Source organism: Bubalus kerabau, chromosome 9, assembly GCF_029407905.1.
Source record: "Bubalus kerabau isolate K-KA32 ecotype Philippines breed swamp buffalo chromosome 9, PCC_UOA_SB_1v2, whole genome shotgun sequence".
In the NCBI taxonomy this organism is placed as follows: Eukaryota; Metazoa; Chordata; class Mammalia; order Artiodactyla; family Bovidae; genus Bubalus; species Bubalus kerabau.
Genome location: NC_073632.1, coordinates 72026933 through 72042746, shown reverse-complemented (window position 1 = coordinate 72042746; position 15814 = coordinate 72026933). Strand labels below are relative to the sequence as shown.

General features: G+C 39.9%; 1 pseudogene; it reads left to right on the top strand.

The window, feature by feature from the left end:
• Positions 1-15039: 15039 nt before the first annotated feature.
• On the top strand, positions 15040-15115 carry LOC129620310 (uncharacterized; annotated as a pseudogene).
• The last annotated feature ends 699 nt before the right edge of the window (positions 15116-15814 follow it).

Here is a 15814-nt window from a genome sequence, read left to right as displayed (position 1 = left end):
TTGGGCAGTGGGAGCGGGGTGGGAGGGTGATCTGAATTCAGAAATACTATTCCTTTTTTAGAAGTTTCTTTTAGAAGTTTCATTTTATATTGGCATATAGTTGATTTACAATGTTGTGTTAGTTTCAGGTATACAACAAAGTGATTCAGTTATATATATATATATATATATATATATATATATATATATATTCCTTTTCAGATTCTTTTCCCATATAGGTTTTTACAGAGTACTGAGTAGAGTTCCCTGTGCAAGACAGTAGGTCTGTATTGACTATCTATTTTATAAACAATAGTATGTATATGTTAATAGTCCAAAGGTTGTGGGTTGTTGTTAAACTATTCCTTTTGAATGAAATGCCTTTCCCTTTTCTTCTGCTCAGCTCAGTGTTTCCTTCTGTGAATCCACACCCTATCCCACCAAGTAGCTGGTCATCCAACTTCCAGGCTCTTCATTGCCCTCTGCATGGCTCCATTACACACCCATTACACTTACTGTACTATCAGTCTACGTGGTCATCTCTTCCAGGACTTTGAGCTTCCTGAGAACAGATAGTTTTTTTATTTATCTGTGCAACTCAAGGCAGATAATAAATGTTTGATCAATGATTTAGGAAATGATTGAAAGAAGAAATGAACAGATAAGTTAAAGAGCAACAGGTAACCTTCACTAAAATTCTGAAGCCCCTAGCATGAGCTGACCTCTACTTCTCATCTCAAATCCACAGAACCCATTCCTTTTTGTTTCTGCTTCCTTCATAGTTTCTTCCTCTAAAACACCCGAAGCAAATTTTTAAATCTATAATCACTTTTTATGTTACCCTCAAGACAACACAGATGACTTGCTATGAAAAGAAAAATCCCTGTTCTTGACTTTGATTTTTTTTTTTTTAACCAAGGGATTACATTTCACCCTTAAATGCCTAAATTATCTCCATGTTGACAACAGCTGTTGGGTTTACTTTGCCAGAAATGGGGCATAATTTCACTGGAATCCAGAAAGCATTCTGGAGAGACTGGTTTTGTGTGTTGCTCAGTCGTGTCCAAGTCTTTGCAACCCTCTGGACTGTAGCCCAGCAGGCTCCTCAGTCCATGGGATTTCCCAGGCAAGAATACTAGAATGAGTTATCATTTCTTGCTCCAGGGGATCTTCCTGACCCAGGGATTGAACCCAAATTTCCTGTGTCTCCTGGATTGTAGGCATATTCTTTACCACTGAGCTATTGGGGAAGCTGCCAGAGATTGGGTTTAATCCGATACAAAATCACATCTAGGGAGGATTGTGTTTGTGTGCGTGCATGCTAAGTTGCTTCAATCATGTCTGACTCTTTGCAACACTACAGACAGAGGAATGTGCTTAGTAAACCTTTGAATTTGCTAATTCATGGTTCTACTACTGTCAGGGAGTGTTTAACAGGAGGATTCCTACGTGCTGTTTCTCACAAGTCCTTTCTTTCTTTTTAAGCGGAACAGCACGCTGCTCCCAGGAACTGAGGTCATTGTGTGGGACAGGCTTGAGTCTCCTTTAGTAAACATTCTCTTTACGACAAAACTGCTTAGTCTTGATCCCCTTTCTTGAGATATGGATTGTCTCCTGACCTTGTGACCATTATTAATCCCTGTTCCCTTGGTAACAGTTGCTGTACATTTGGTTTTCTGATCTTTAACACTGTCGAAAGAAACTTCTTGTACCACAGCCTTTATATAGTCACAGAGAAATCATTAAAGCACCTTTGCTTCATCAGAGCTTGGGTCCCCATGTCTGTCTATCTGTCTGTCTTTCTTTCTCTCCTCGGCTGATTCTCTGGAGCGCAGAGACCCGTCTTGCTCACTCTCCTGCCCGGGCTTCTAAGACTCTCTTGAGAAGGCACCCTTTGCCTTCACCCCCCTCCAGAGGATGCCCGGTGCCTTCGTGAGAGACACAAGTCCTGTGTCAAGGACTTTATTGGTTCTCTGCATAAACCAAGGAATATCAGCCTCTTTCTCTCTTTCACTTTCTTATCATCTCCTCCGGACTGCCAGGTCCCGGTCCATTAAAGGACCCCAACATACTATCATGGCTACAGCTGTGCTAAGGACAAAGGAACTGGGGAACTCATGTCAGTCTCTCAAGGTGGCTGCTTCAAGGCATAGAACCTATGTGGCCAATCCCTAGTTTAGTCATAGACTTACTAGTGAATGTGTCACCATAGCTGGGTAATAAAAGACCCCAGTCAAAACAACCTAAAACACAGTAAGTCTCCAGTGATATGATTTTGTTTAATAAAATGGAAGCATTAGGAGATAAAGTCTTTGTTAATTTAACAAAGAAAGTCTCTAAATTTCTTGAGGGCAGACCTTACTCCAACCTCTTTATGTCATCATCATCAACCATGACTGGCAGACACAGCGTAAATTAGATACCTAGTTGAAACTTGTAGTTGAGATAGGAGTATATGAGTCAGAAATTATTTGGAACATAAGCCCAATAGATGAAGCTAATTAAATCATAAAACTTGGACTGGAATTTGTTGGGTGCCTTAAGAGCTTCAATTCAGTTTAGTTCAGTTCAGTCGCTCAGTCGTGTCCAGCTGTTTGCAACCCCATGGACTGCAGCACACTAGGCCTCCCTGTCCATCACCAACTTCCAGAGCCTGCTCAAACTCATGTCCTTTGAGTTGGTGATGCCATCCAACCATCTCAACCTCTGTTGTCCCCTTTTCCTCCTGCCATCAATCCTTCCCAGCATCAGGGTCTTTTCCAATGAGTCAGTTCTTCACATCAGGTGGCCAGAGTATTGGAGTTTCAGCTTCAGCATCAGTCCTTCCAATGAATATTCAGGAATTATTTCCTTTAGGATGGACTGGTTGGATCTCCTTGCTGTTCAAGAGACTCTCAAGAGTCTTCTCCAACCCCACAGTTCAAAAGATCAATTCTTCAGCACTCAACTTTCTTCACAGTCCAACTCTCACATCCATACATGACTACTGGAAAAACCATAGCTTTGACTAGATGGATCTTTGTTGGCAAGTAATCTCTCTGCTTTTTAATATGCTGTCTAGGTTAGTCATCGATTAATTCACACAAAAATGAAAAGTAGTAAAGAAGACAGAAAAAAAAAAAAGAAAGAAACCATGAAAACAAATGACAGAAAACAGCACACTTTGAGAGGAGTCCTCACCAGACTTGATCTTTATAGCACAATAAACAAACATGCCAGGAATTAGAATAGTGGTAGTGGTTCTTAAAGCTGACTAACTGTCTGAATCGTGTGCTCAGTCGCATCTGACTCTTTGAAACCCAGTGGACTGTAGCCCACCAGGCTTCTCTGTCCAGGGAATTTTCCAAGCAAGAATACTGGAACGGATTGCCATTTCCCGCTCCAGGGAATCTTCTTGACCCAGGGATTGCACCCTCGTCTTGTGTCTCCTGCATTGGCATGTGGACTCTACCACTAGAGCCATCTGGGAAGCCCTAGTTACCTGGGATTTTTTTTTTTTTAATGTACAGATTCCCATTGCTGTTTCATACCCACTGACTGATCTCTTGGAGACCATGCAGGCATCTGTATATTTCAACCTCCCCAGGTAATTCTTTTATCAACCACTCCCAGCAACATTGCTTTAGACCAGTGATTTTTTTTTTTTTAAGACAAGCTTGAAGATGTACTATTATGGGCTCGATTGTATTCTCCCAAATTCATATGTTGAAGTCTTAACCCCAGTACTGCACAATGTGACTGTATTTGAAGATAAGGTCTTTAAAGAGGCAATTAAGTTAAAATGAGGTCATTAGGTTGGATCCTAATACAATACAACTGGTGTCCTTATAAGAAGAAAGAATTAGGACACAGAAAGGTATAGAGGGAAGACCATCTGAAAACAGGGAGAAGAGAGCCATCTCTGAGCCAAAGAAAAAGACCTCAAAATAAACAACCTTGCTAGCATCTCAGTCATAGACTTGTACCTTCCAGAACTGTGAAAAAATAAATTTCTGTTGGTTAAGCCACCTAGTCTATGGTACTTTGTTATGGCAGCCCTGGCAACTAATACATGTATCTTCCCCTGCTAATTTGTGAACTGGCAAATCTGAACAGCAAGAAGATACTGTAAAGGGTATCTTGTGTGAAAAAGAGATATTATATTTGAAGTGGATGAACCTATACCCTGTTATACAGTGTAAAGTAAGTCAGAAAGAGAAAAACAAATATTGTATGCATGCTAAGTCGTTTCAACCGTGTCCGACTCTTTGCCATCCCATGGACTGTAGCCCAGCAGGCTCCTCTGTCCATGGCATTCTCCAGGTAAGAATATTGGAGTGGGTTGCCACACCTACCTGCAGGGGATATTCCCAACACAGGGATGGAACCCGCATCTTCTTCCGCTCCTACATTGCAGGAGGATTCTTTACCACTGAGCCACCAGGGAAGCCCAGATATTGTATATTAACGCATATATATGGAATCTATAAAAATGGTATTGATGAACCTATTTGCAGGGAGGGAATGGAAACCTAGATGTAGAGAATGGACTTGTGGACACAGTCGGGGAGGGAGAGAGTGGACAAATGGAGAAAGTAGCATTGACATATATACTCTATCATGTGTAAAGTGGATGGCTGGTGACGGGTTGCTGTACAACCCAGGGAGCCCAGTCTGGAGCTCTGTGATGACCTAAAGTGGTAGGATGGGAGAGGGGAGGAAGGCTCAAGAGGGAGGGGATATATGTGTAATTATGGCTGATTTGCATTGTTGTTCAATAGAAACCAACCCAACATTGTAAAAATTTAAAAATTTTTAAAAATTTTAAGGAAACAGTAGTCCTACTCAAATAGTGACTGATTGTTAAGCTTTAGTATTGTTTCAGACTTCAGTACAGAGAGAAGTTGCTGTGGGAGAAGGGGAAGAGTGCAGGAGAGAAATGAGTTCAAATAGAAAAGAAATAATGAAGAGCTGGTAAATGGGAGAAAGGAGGGACATTCCAGAATAGGAAAACCATAACCCTGATGAATGCACTCTATTACAATGACATTATTAGGAAACAGCCACCCCAGGAGGGAAACAATGAAACATGTGCCCACAAACACCTTAAAGTACATAAAGAGAACAAAGAGCTTTTCTTGCTCACCACTCAGTACTATTAAGGATTAAGTCATAACCTGCTGCAGTCACTGACCAACAGGCAACCCTGAGAGGAAATTAAGATGTTAACAGGATGTTATGTACTTTGGACAAGCAGACTCCTTTGATAGTTAGATTAATATCTCAGGAATAATTTTAATTATTTTTAAATTATTTAATTATAATTATTCTATGCATGGGAAGAGTCTTCCTAAAAGCCCTAAAATCATTACCTTGAGAGGTGTGTTCTGTGTGACTAGCAGTGATTTTTTACCAAGATGAAAGCTTGACTGTACATATGTGTGTGTGTGTGTGACTGTACGTATTCCCCAGCCAAAAATCACATATATACTGGCTTCTCCCTCTCCCTCTTTGGAATAGCTCCTCAGAGTTACAGAGCTGCTGCCTCCCAGACCATAGTTCTCAATAAGGTCCTTGAATAAATTTAAACCCTCAACTCTTGATGTTATGCTTTTTTCTTTCAGTCGACAAAAGGTCATAATGATTTTTGCCTCTGGGTATTTCCTGATCAGAGGGAAAGTTAATTTCTTTCATTCATTTAGTCAAAGACCATTTAGCCTACCTACTACATGTTAGAAACTCAGGTGTAGTCTTGCTATGTGAAGATGATTCACACAAGAGCTGTGTCATCTAAGAATGCCAGTCTATAAGGAAAAAGTTCTAGGCCTTCTTCAAGGCCCAATCAGAGGAAGACACGCTGATACTTTCTTTAGGGGGTTTTAAATTCTACAGCCATTGATCTCTCTGTAGAGCTCCCAGGTTTCCAGGCTGGGAACCCACAGGTAATTCCTGTCCTAGCAACCCAAGAAGCACATGTATTTTCAATCACTGTGGCCCCAGTGGGTTGTGGTAAAGAACTATATGTCTCTGACATCCTGACTCTAGCACAGAGCCAGGCACAAAGTAGGTGCTCAATAAATATTGAATAAATTAATTAATGGCTCAGACAATCAAATCTGTCAATAAGAGAAGCCCCCCTAGTGAGTCTAGTACACATTCCCCATCCCTTGCACCCCAGATCCTTTCCAGAAGCAATTTGCTTTATCAGACTCCCTAAGAAGAGGTCATATAAGGTATTGTTTGGGAAATAAAGTTAAAAAGTAAAATTTCCTTCCAATCTAGAAAACCTCTACACTAAGGTAAAAGAGAAAGAAAACAATCTTATTACTGAATAAAACCAGGAGGTGATACCACAGGCAATTCTCTAAAGGGACTACAAAGACAGAGGAAAGTCTTTTATATAACTCAATGGATACAATCCCCTGCATTCATGTGTTCAGGATAAAATCGGTAATTTTATCATATATTTACAGCTGGAGGTCAGATTTGCCATTTGGAGTCAAAGGGACAGCTGAAATTAGGCCTATCTTCTCCCAGGAAGCTGGATGTAGGGCCTTACCTTCTTTGATGGTTATATTTCAGAGATGTGCGCTCAGATCCATAAGAGAACACACCTGAACTATAAGCTGGCAAGAGGTTCATTTAGCATTTGAACCTAGTAGCAAGGCAGCTCAGTTCTCCTGGAAGCCTCAGGACTGGCATCCCTACCTATATACAAGCACCCTGGAGCAGCCCCAGGGACCACAAGTGTTCTGTCAACCAGGTTTCCTAGTCATGGCCCCGGATGCTAAGGCCAACTTTGAGGAGAGAAAGCTGAAACCTCTTTCTGAAAAGCTACTTGATAGCCCATAAAGCACAATTTTTAAAATCTGACTTGCACTAAAGTGAAGTCACTCAGTCATATCCAACTCTTTGCAACGCCATGGACCGTAGCCCTACCAGGCTCCTCCATCCATGGGATTTTCCAAGCAAGAATACTGGAGTGGGTTGTAATTTCCTTCTCCAAGAGATCTTCCCAATCCAGGGATTGAACCCGGGTCTCCCACATTGTAGGCAGATGCTTTACCGTCTGAGCCACCAGGGAAGTCTCATTTATGTTGTCTGATTTTGAGCTAACTGATGAGTCAATTTTTCCAAAACTCAATGTCCTTATCTATAAAATGGAGCTGATCCCTTCCCAGAGAGCACATATGAGGAGATATTAAGTATTTTTGTCACTATGTTTTTAATACTTACCTATTTATTTGACTGTAGGTGCTAATTGTGGCACATGAGATCTTTCATTGAAGTCCACAGACTCTCTAGTAGTGGTGTGCAGGCTTCAGTAATTGCAGCTCGGGCTTATTTGCTCCACGGAATGTGAGATCTTAGTTTCCGACCAAAGATCAAACAGGTGTCCCTAACATTGCAAGTCAGATTCTTAACCACTGGACCACCAGGGAAGATCCCTATTATTACTATTACTGAAGCAAGAGAGTATAGAGGCTTAAAGCACACGCTCTGAACCTGCCTGGCTTTCATTCCAGACTCACTTTATCGAAAATGTGGTATTCCTCAGTTGCTTCATAAATCAAGTGTTTAGAAGACAGGATAGCCTATGTAAGAATGCAATCAATGTTAGCTATTATTTTTTTTATTCTCATTAGTGCTTCCAAGACACTAAAGTAAACCTTTCATCTCACTCTTTCCTCTTTTCCTTCTATTTCTCTCCTCACCTTCACCTCCCTTTTGCCCATGGGGATGGAGAAAGAGTGTTACAATTATATCCCACCATGCTTTCAAATTGTTTCTTTCATTTTTAATTAGGTAGGAACCTCTTGAATTACAATATCTCTAGACAGATTATTATCCAGATTAAAGTCACCTCAAAGCAAATGGACATAATTTGAAAACCTAAAGAAGCACAAAATTTCAAAATTGCACCTTTTTTTTTTCTTGGCAGTTTCTGAACTAAAAGAGAAAAGCTAGCTTTTCATGGCTATTTCACACCAATTAATAACTGACAACACTTTTAGCAGAACCAACTATATCCCCAGAGAGAGAATGATCACTAATTGTTCTTCAAATATATCCCAGCAATCATTCAAAGTGACCAACTGCCACCAAAGATGATGTTCATTATTTATCCCCACTCTAAAGTTCTGGCTTCTTTTATGTCCAAATCAAACTTAATAGACAATTTAAATCATGATTACTCAACAAATGAAGGCCCAAAACCTGGGAGTTAACACTATCAGCTCCAGGACACAGCATAGTTTTTTAGATGGAGAGACAGTTAAGTCCCATCTCCACAGACACTATGAAAGATATTAGGGCGTTGATTTATATTTGGTTTCAACTAGAATAAATAGCTTGCTTCTGGTCAACTTAATAGAGATTTTTAAAAATATTCTTTATCTAATACTCTAGTTTGTTAGTACACCTGATTAGGGTTATTGTTTAGCTGAATGTTGCCCCCACACCTGGTCTTCTGGGTTCCTCTTCAAGGAACCCTGAGGCAGGGACTTCTCTTGTGATCCAGTAGCCAAGACTCCGTGCTCCCAATGCAGGGGCCCAGGTTCGATCCCTGGTCAGGGAAGTAGGTCCCACATGCTGCACCTAAGAGTTCACAGGCGGCAACTAAAAATCCTGCATGCCGCAATGAAGATCAAAGATCCCATGTGCCACAACTAAAACCTGGTGAAGCCAAATAAATCAATAAAATTATTTCTTTAATGCTAAAAAAAAAAAAAAGAAGAAGAAGAAAGAAACCATGAGGCAATCCTGATTTAGGTAGTTAATTGGGAAGATGATCCCAAGAAACACAAGTGGAGAAAGCAAGGCAAGGCTGGGAGGAATGACAAGGATGTGTGTTTCCACATTAACAAATTAAAAGATAAAAACCATATGATTATCTCAGCAGATACAGAAAAAGCCTTTGACAAAATTCTACATCCGTTTATGATAAAAACCCTCCAGAAAGCAGGCATAGACAGAACATACCTCAACATAATAAAAGCCATATATGATAAGCCCACAGCAAACATTATCCTCAATGGTGAAAATTGAAAGCATTTCCCCTAAAGTCAGGAACAAGACAAAGGTGCCCACTCTCACCACTGCTATTCAACATAGTTTTGGAAGTTTTAGCCACAGCAATCAAAGAAGAAAAAGAAATAAAAGGAATCCAGACTGGAAAAGAAGAAGTAAAACTCACTGTTTGCAGATGATATGATCCTCTACATAGAAAGCCCTAAAGACTTCACCAGAAAATTACTAGAGCTAATCAATGAATATAGTAAAGTTGCAGGGTATAAAATTAACACAGAGAAATCCCTTCTATTCGTATACACTAACAATGAGAAAACAGATAGAGAAATTAAGGGAACAATTCCATTTACCATTGCAACAAAAAGAATAAAGTACTTAGGAATAAATCTACCTAAAGAAACAAAAGACCTATATATAGAAAACAGTGTTTTATAAAACACTGATTAACAAAATCAAAGATGACACAAATAGATGGAGAAATATACCATGTTCATGGATCGGAAGAATCAATATAGTGAAAATGAGTATACTACCCAAAGCAATCTATAGATTCAATGCAATCCCTATCAGGTTCAGTTCAGTTCAGTCGCTCAGTCGTGTCTGACTCTTTGCGACCTCATGAATCGCAGCACACCAGGCCTCCCTGTCCATCACCAACTCCCAGAGTTCACCCAAACTCACATCCATCAAGTCAGTGATGCCATCCAGCCATCTCATCCTCTGTCGTCCCCTTCTCCTCCTGCCCCCAATCCCTCCCAGCATCAGAGTCCTTTCTAATGAGTCAACACTTTGCATAAAGTGGCCAAAGCACTGGAGTTTCAGCTTCAGCATCATTCCCTACAAAGAAATCCCAGGGCTGATCTCCTTCAGAATGGACTCTTTGGATCTCCTTGTAGTCCATGGGACTCTCAAGAGTCTTCTCCAACATCACAGTTCAAAAGCATCAATTCTTCGGCGCTCAGCCTTCTTCACAGTCCAACTATCACATCCATACACAACCACTGGAAAAACCATAGCCTTGACTAGATAGACCTTTGTTGGCAAAGTAATGTCTCTGCTTTTGAATATGCTATCTATGTTGGTCATAACTTGCCTTCCAAGGAGTAAGCGTCTTTGAATTTCATGGCTGCAATCACCATCTGCAGTGATTTTGGAGCCCCAAAAAATAAAGTCTGACACTGTTTCCACTGTTTCCCCATCTATTTCCCATGAAGTGATAGGACCAGATGCCATGATCTTAGTTTTCTGAATGTTGAGCTTTAGTCCAACTTTTTCACTCTCCACTTTCACTTTCATCAAGAGGCTTTTTAGTTCCTCTTCACTTTCTGCCATAAGGGTGGTGTCATCTGTATATCTGAGGTTATTGATATTTCTCCCAGCAATCTTGATTCCAGCTTGTGTTTCTTCCAGTCCAGCGTTTCTCATGATGTACTCTGCATATAAGTTAAATAAGCAGGGTGACAATATACAACCTTGACGTACTCCTTTTCCTATTTGGAACCAGTCTGTTGTTCCATGTCTGATTCTAACTGTTGCTTCCTGACCTGCATACAGATTTCTCAAGAGGCAGGTAAGGTGGTCTGGTATTCCCATCTCTTTCAGAATTTTCCACAGTTTATTGTGATCCACACAGTCAAAGGCTTTGGCATAGTCAATAAAGCAGAAGTAGATGTTTTTCTGGAACTCTCTTGCTTTTTCCATGATCCAGCGGATGTTAGCAATTTGATCTCTGGTTCCTCTGCCTTTTCTAAAACCAGCTTGAAATCAGGAAGTTCATGGTTCACATATTGCTGAAGCCTGGCCTGGAGAATCTTGAGCATTACTTTACTAGTGTGTGAGATGACTGCCATTGTGTGGTAGTTTGAGCATTCTTTGGCATTGCCTTTCTTTGGGATTGGAATGAAAACTGACCTTTTCCAGTCCTGTGGCCACTGCTGAGCTTTCCAAATTTGCTGGCATATTGAGTGCAGCACTTTAACAGCATCATCTTTCAGGATTTGAAATAGCTCAACTGGAATTCCATCACCTCCACTAGCTTTGTTCATAGTGATGTTTTCTAAGGCCCACTTGACTTCACATTCCAGGATGTCTGGCTCTAGGTCAGTGATCACACCATCGTGATTATCTGGGTCGTGAAAGAAATAGAGAAAAACAACAGAATGGGAAAGACTAGAGATCTCTTCAAGAAAATTAGAGATACCAAGGGAACATTTCATGCAAAGATGGTCTCGATAAAGGACAGAAATGGTATGGACCTAACAGAAGCAGAAGATATTAAGAGGTGGCAGGAATACACAGAAGAACTGTACCAAAAAAAAAAAAAAAAGATCTTCACGACCCTATCAGGCTACCAACTGTATTTTTCAGAGAACTAGAACAAATAATTTCACAATTTGTATGGAAATACAAAAAAAAAAACCTCAAATAGACAAAACAATCTTGAGAAAGAAGAATGGAACCGGAGGAATCAACCTGCCTGACTTCAGATTATACTACAAAGCTACAGTCATTAAGACAGTATGGTACTGGCACAAAGACAGAAATATAGATCAATGGAACAAAATAGAAAGCCCAAAGATAAATCCATTCACCTATGGACACCTTATCTTTGACAAAGAAGCAAGAATATACAATGGAGAAAAGACAAGCTCTTTAACAAACTGGTGCTGGGAAAACTTGTCAACCACTTGTAAAAGAATGAAACTAGAACATTTTCTAACACCATACACAAAAAGAAACTCAAAATGGATTAAAGATCTAAATGTAAGACCAGAAAGTATAAAACTCCTAGGGGAAAACATAGGCAAAACACTGTCAGACATAAACCACAGCAGAATCCTCTATGACCCACCTCCCAGAGTAATGGAAATAAAATAAAAAATAAACAAATGGGACCTAACTAAATTCAAAAGCTTTTGCACAACAAAGGAAACTATAAGCAAGGTGAAAAGACGGCCTTCAGAATGGGAGAAAATAATAGCAAACGAAGCAACTGACAAAGAATTAATCTCAAAAATATAAAAGCAGCTCCTGCAGCTCAATTCCAGAAAAATAAATGATCCAATCAAAAAATGGGCCAAAGAACTAAATAGACATTTCTCCAAAGAAGACATACAGATGGCTAACAAACACATGAAAAGATGCTCAACATCACTCATTATCAGAGAAATGCAAATTAAATCACAATGAGGTACCATCTTACACTGGTTAGAATGGCTGCTATCAAAAAGTCTATAAACAATAAATGCTGGAGAGGGTGTGCAGAAAAGGGAACATTCTTACACTGTTGGTGGGAATGCAAACTAGTACAGCCACTATGGAGAACAGTGTGGAGATTCCTTAAAAAACTGGAAATAGAACTGCCATACTACCCAGCAATCCCACTGCTGGGCATACACACCAAGGAAACCAGAATTGAAAGAGACATGTGTACCCCAATGTTCATCACAGCACTGTTTACAATAGCCAGGACATGGAATCAACCTAGATGTCCATTGGCAGATGAATGGACAAGAAAGCTGTGGTACATATACACAATGGAATACTCAGATATTAAAAAGAATGCATTTGAATCAGTTCTAATGAGATGGATGAAACTGGAGCCTATTATACAGAGTGAAGTAAGCCAGAAAGAAAAACACCAATACAGTATGTTAACACATATGTAAAGAACAGACTTTTGGACTCTTTGGGAGAAGGCAAGGGTGGGATGATTTGAGAGAATAGCATTGAAACATGTATATTATCATATGTGAAATGGATCGCCAGTCCAGATTCGATACATGAGACAGGGTGCTCAGGGCTGGTGCACTGGGATGACCCTGAGGGATGGGATGGGGAAGGAGGTGGGAGGGGGGTACAGGATGGGGAACACATGTACACCCATGGCTGATTCATGTCAATGTATGGCAAAAACCACTACAATATTGTAAAGTAATTAGCCTGCAATTAAATAAATAATTTTTTTTAAAGGACATGTGTTTGATGACTGATGACTCCTGAGAGTAGCTAGAGTTCAGTTTTGCTGAGGACCCCCTGAGAAGTAGCCCTCAGTATTTATCCACTGACCCTTATCCTTCATTGGTTAAGGACTGACCTACAGGCATTCAATTCTAGCACATTCATTTCCAGGCATTCATTTCCAGCAGCCTTGCACATGCACTGCACAAACACTTTTGGCTGCATGTCTTCCTTGCTTTGCTTCTCTTGAAGCAAAGAGACATGAACACTTAAGGTGGGAGGCTGCCTGTGTGCACAAGAGCTGTCTGTTGTGGCTGTAGGTGAACTCAGGGCTGGGGTTCAGTAAAAATCTAGCTGGCACTGAATGAATGGAAAAATAACTATTTCATAAACACTGTGTATATCTTAATGTAAAGTCACCCATCTAGAAAAATTGCATCAATCTTTTTTACCCACTATCCTATTTAACTCACTTAACATATAATATTCTAAGACCCAATTCCAGAATGTTCTAGAATAGAGATCATGGAGATTTTACTTTGCAATTCTGTTTGTCGAAGTTCCTGGCTTTGAAGAAGACAAACAGGAATGTGGGAGCTAGTGGCTACAAAGAATCTTTCTCAATCACCTTTCGAATGTTCTTTACGAATGTACAGTGACTTTCCAGATCCAAACAGGAAGCCAGTTCTCAGGCTGCAAAAACAACTCCGAACTTCTCAAGTTTTCCAAAAGCCCAATCAAGTGAAACAAGTAATTAACCACTCACACAACCCACATCCTTGACACTCCACCTTGCTCACCATTCCATTCATGCATCCATCATATTTGCCTTCCTCCTACAAACACTGTGACTTTATGTTTCCACAGAGCTGCTGCTCCAGGAGGATCACAGGACTGAACAAACAACTCCAGAATTCTAAATAGCTTCTCTTTATCCCTCACGGCTTCTCCCAAACACTGTGGGCTGGAAAAGTAGAGGCCCATAATTTTGGTGCCAACACGTAATATTTTTAATCAGGCTCAACAAGTCACACAGGAATTTCTTGGGAGAATGTCAACCTTTATATCTTACATTTTCCACATTAATAATGGCAAGATTCGCCTAAAATCAACTAATAAATAAATACAAAAAGAGTAATAAAACAGAGTTTCTTATCAATTGTTATCAACTCCAGCTCTCTCATTTTGTAACAGTTTTAATTTGACACCTTAAATTAAAGCAAAGATTCTCAGGTCAGGCTCAGAGTCTTCAAAGATACATCAAAATTTGACCAGAGCTTAGCACAAACCCCTGGTCAGAATGAGACCTTAAATAAACATGAGGAACTCTGGGAAGTCAAGTACATTCTCAAAATGACCACCAAACCAAACCAAAGATGACCCTCTTTATGAGCTACTATTCTGGGGCAAAATAAAAATGTGAAATGTGTCCTAAGGATTCAACTTTTAAATTATTCCTGTTTGAACAGTTTCTTTTTTATTTTTATTTTTTTACTTTATTATAGTGCCAAAAGGAGATCATTTTATTCAGGTAAGCTGGGATCTCCTACCAGTCTTAATCACAAATATAAAACTGCTGAAAAATGAATGCCAAACATTCTCAGGACCCACGTTTTAGGACTACTTTCAAGGAACAGAATTTTCAGAATCATGTGAAAGCCAGGAAACCTTGAGCAAAGAGTTTACTAATGGCACCTCTTCCTTGGCTACATTAAAAAAAAAAAGAAGAAGAAGAAGAAGGAGGAATGAAGAACATAAAAGGGAAAAACAAAAGCAAAAGACCTGTGAACATGCCATGTGCAGACTGAGGAAGGTTTGAGTGCAGTTAAAGCAGAAGCATGGTGCTTGCTTTGGCAGCATATATACGAAAATTGGAACAATACAGAGAAGATCTGACTCATTTGAAAAGACCATGATGCTGGGAAAGATTGAAGGCAGGAGGAGAAGGGGATGACAGAGGATGAGATGGTTGGATGGCATCGCCAACTCAATGGACATGAGTTTGAGTAAACTCCAGGAATTGGTGATGGACAGGGAGGCTTGGTGTAATGCAGTCCATGGGGTCACAAAGAGCTGGACACGACTGAGTGACTGAACTGAACAGAGAAGATCAGCAAGGCCCCTTCTCAAAGATGACATACAAATTCATGAAGCATCCCATATTTTTAAAACAGACTTATGGTTACCAAGGACAAAGGTGGGGGAGGAGAAAGAATAAAGTATGAGATTAGGATTAATATATACACACTACTATATATAAAGTACATAACCAACAAGGACCTACTATATAGCACAGAGAACTATAATCTATAAGGAAAAGAATCTGAAATATATATACATACACACACACATACATATATATTCACACACATATGTATGTATAAATGAATCACTGTGCTGTACACCTGAAACTAATACAACATTGTATCAATAAATCAACTATACTTCAATAAAAATAAAATAAAAGTATTTTTAAAAAGCAGAAGTGTGGAATGATCCTCAGCAACCATGAGGACCTTGGGAAGTGCTTAAAAATAGAAGTGGTGGCCATGAACAAGAAATGCGGTCACAGTTGCTATGGGGGAAAAAACAGCAAATATTCCACTGAATAGACTCAGACACTTTAACAGGCAGATTTCTACCTTATGGGAACTTTCTCTGCTTCCTTCTGACTGTACCAAACCCAGGATTGCCCATTTAACAAAAAGTTGTTCAACCACCCATTAGTCTATGAGAGACCGCAATATGTATTTTGGGAGGCAAAGAAGTAGAAGGTTCTGTCGTTGTTCTCAAAGTGATTACAACTGGTAACTGGGTTGATAACACTCAGAAAGAAAAAATTCAGATTCCCTGGTGACTCAGCAGT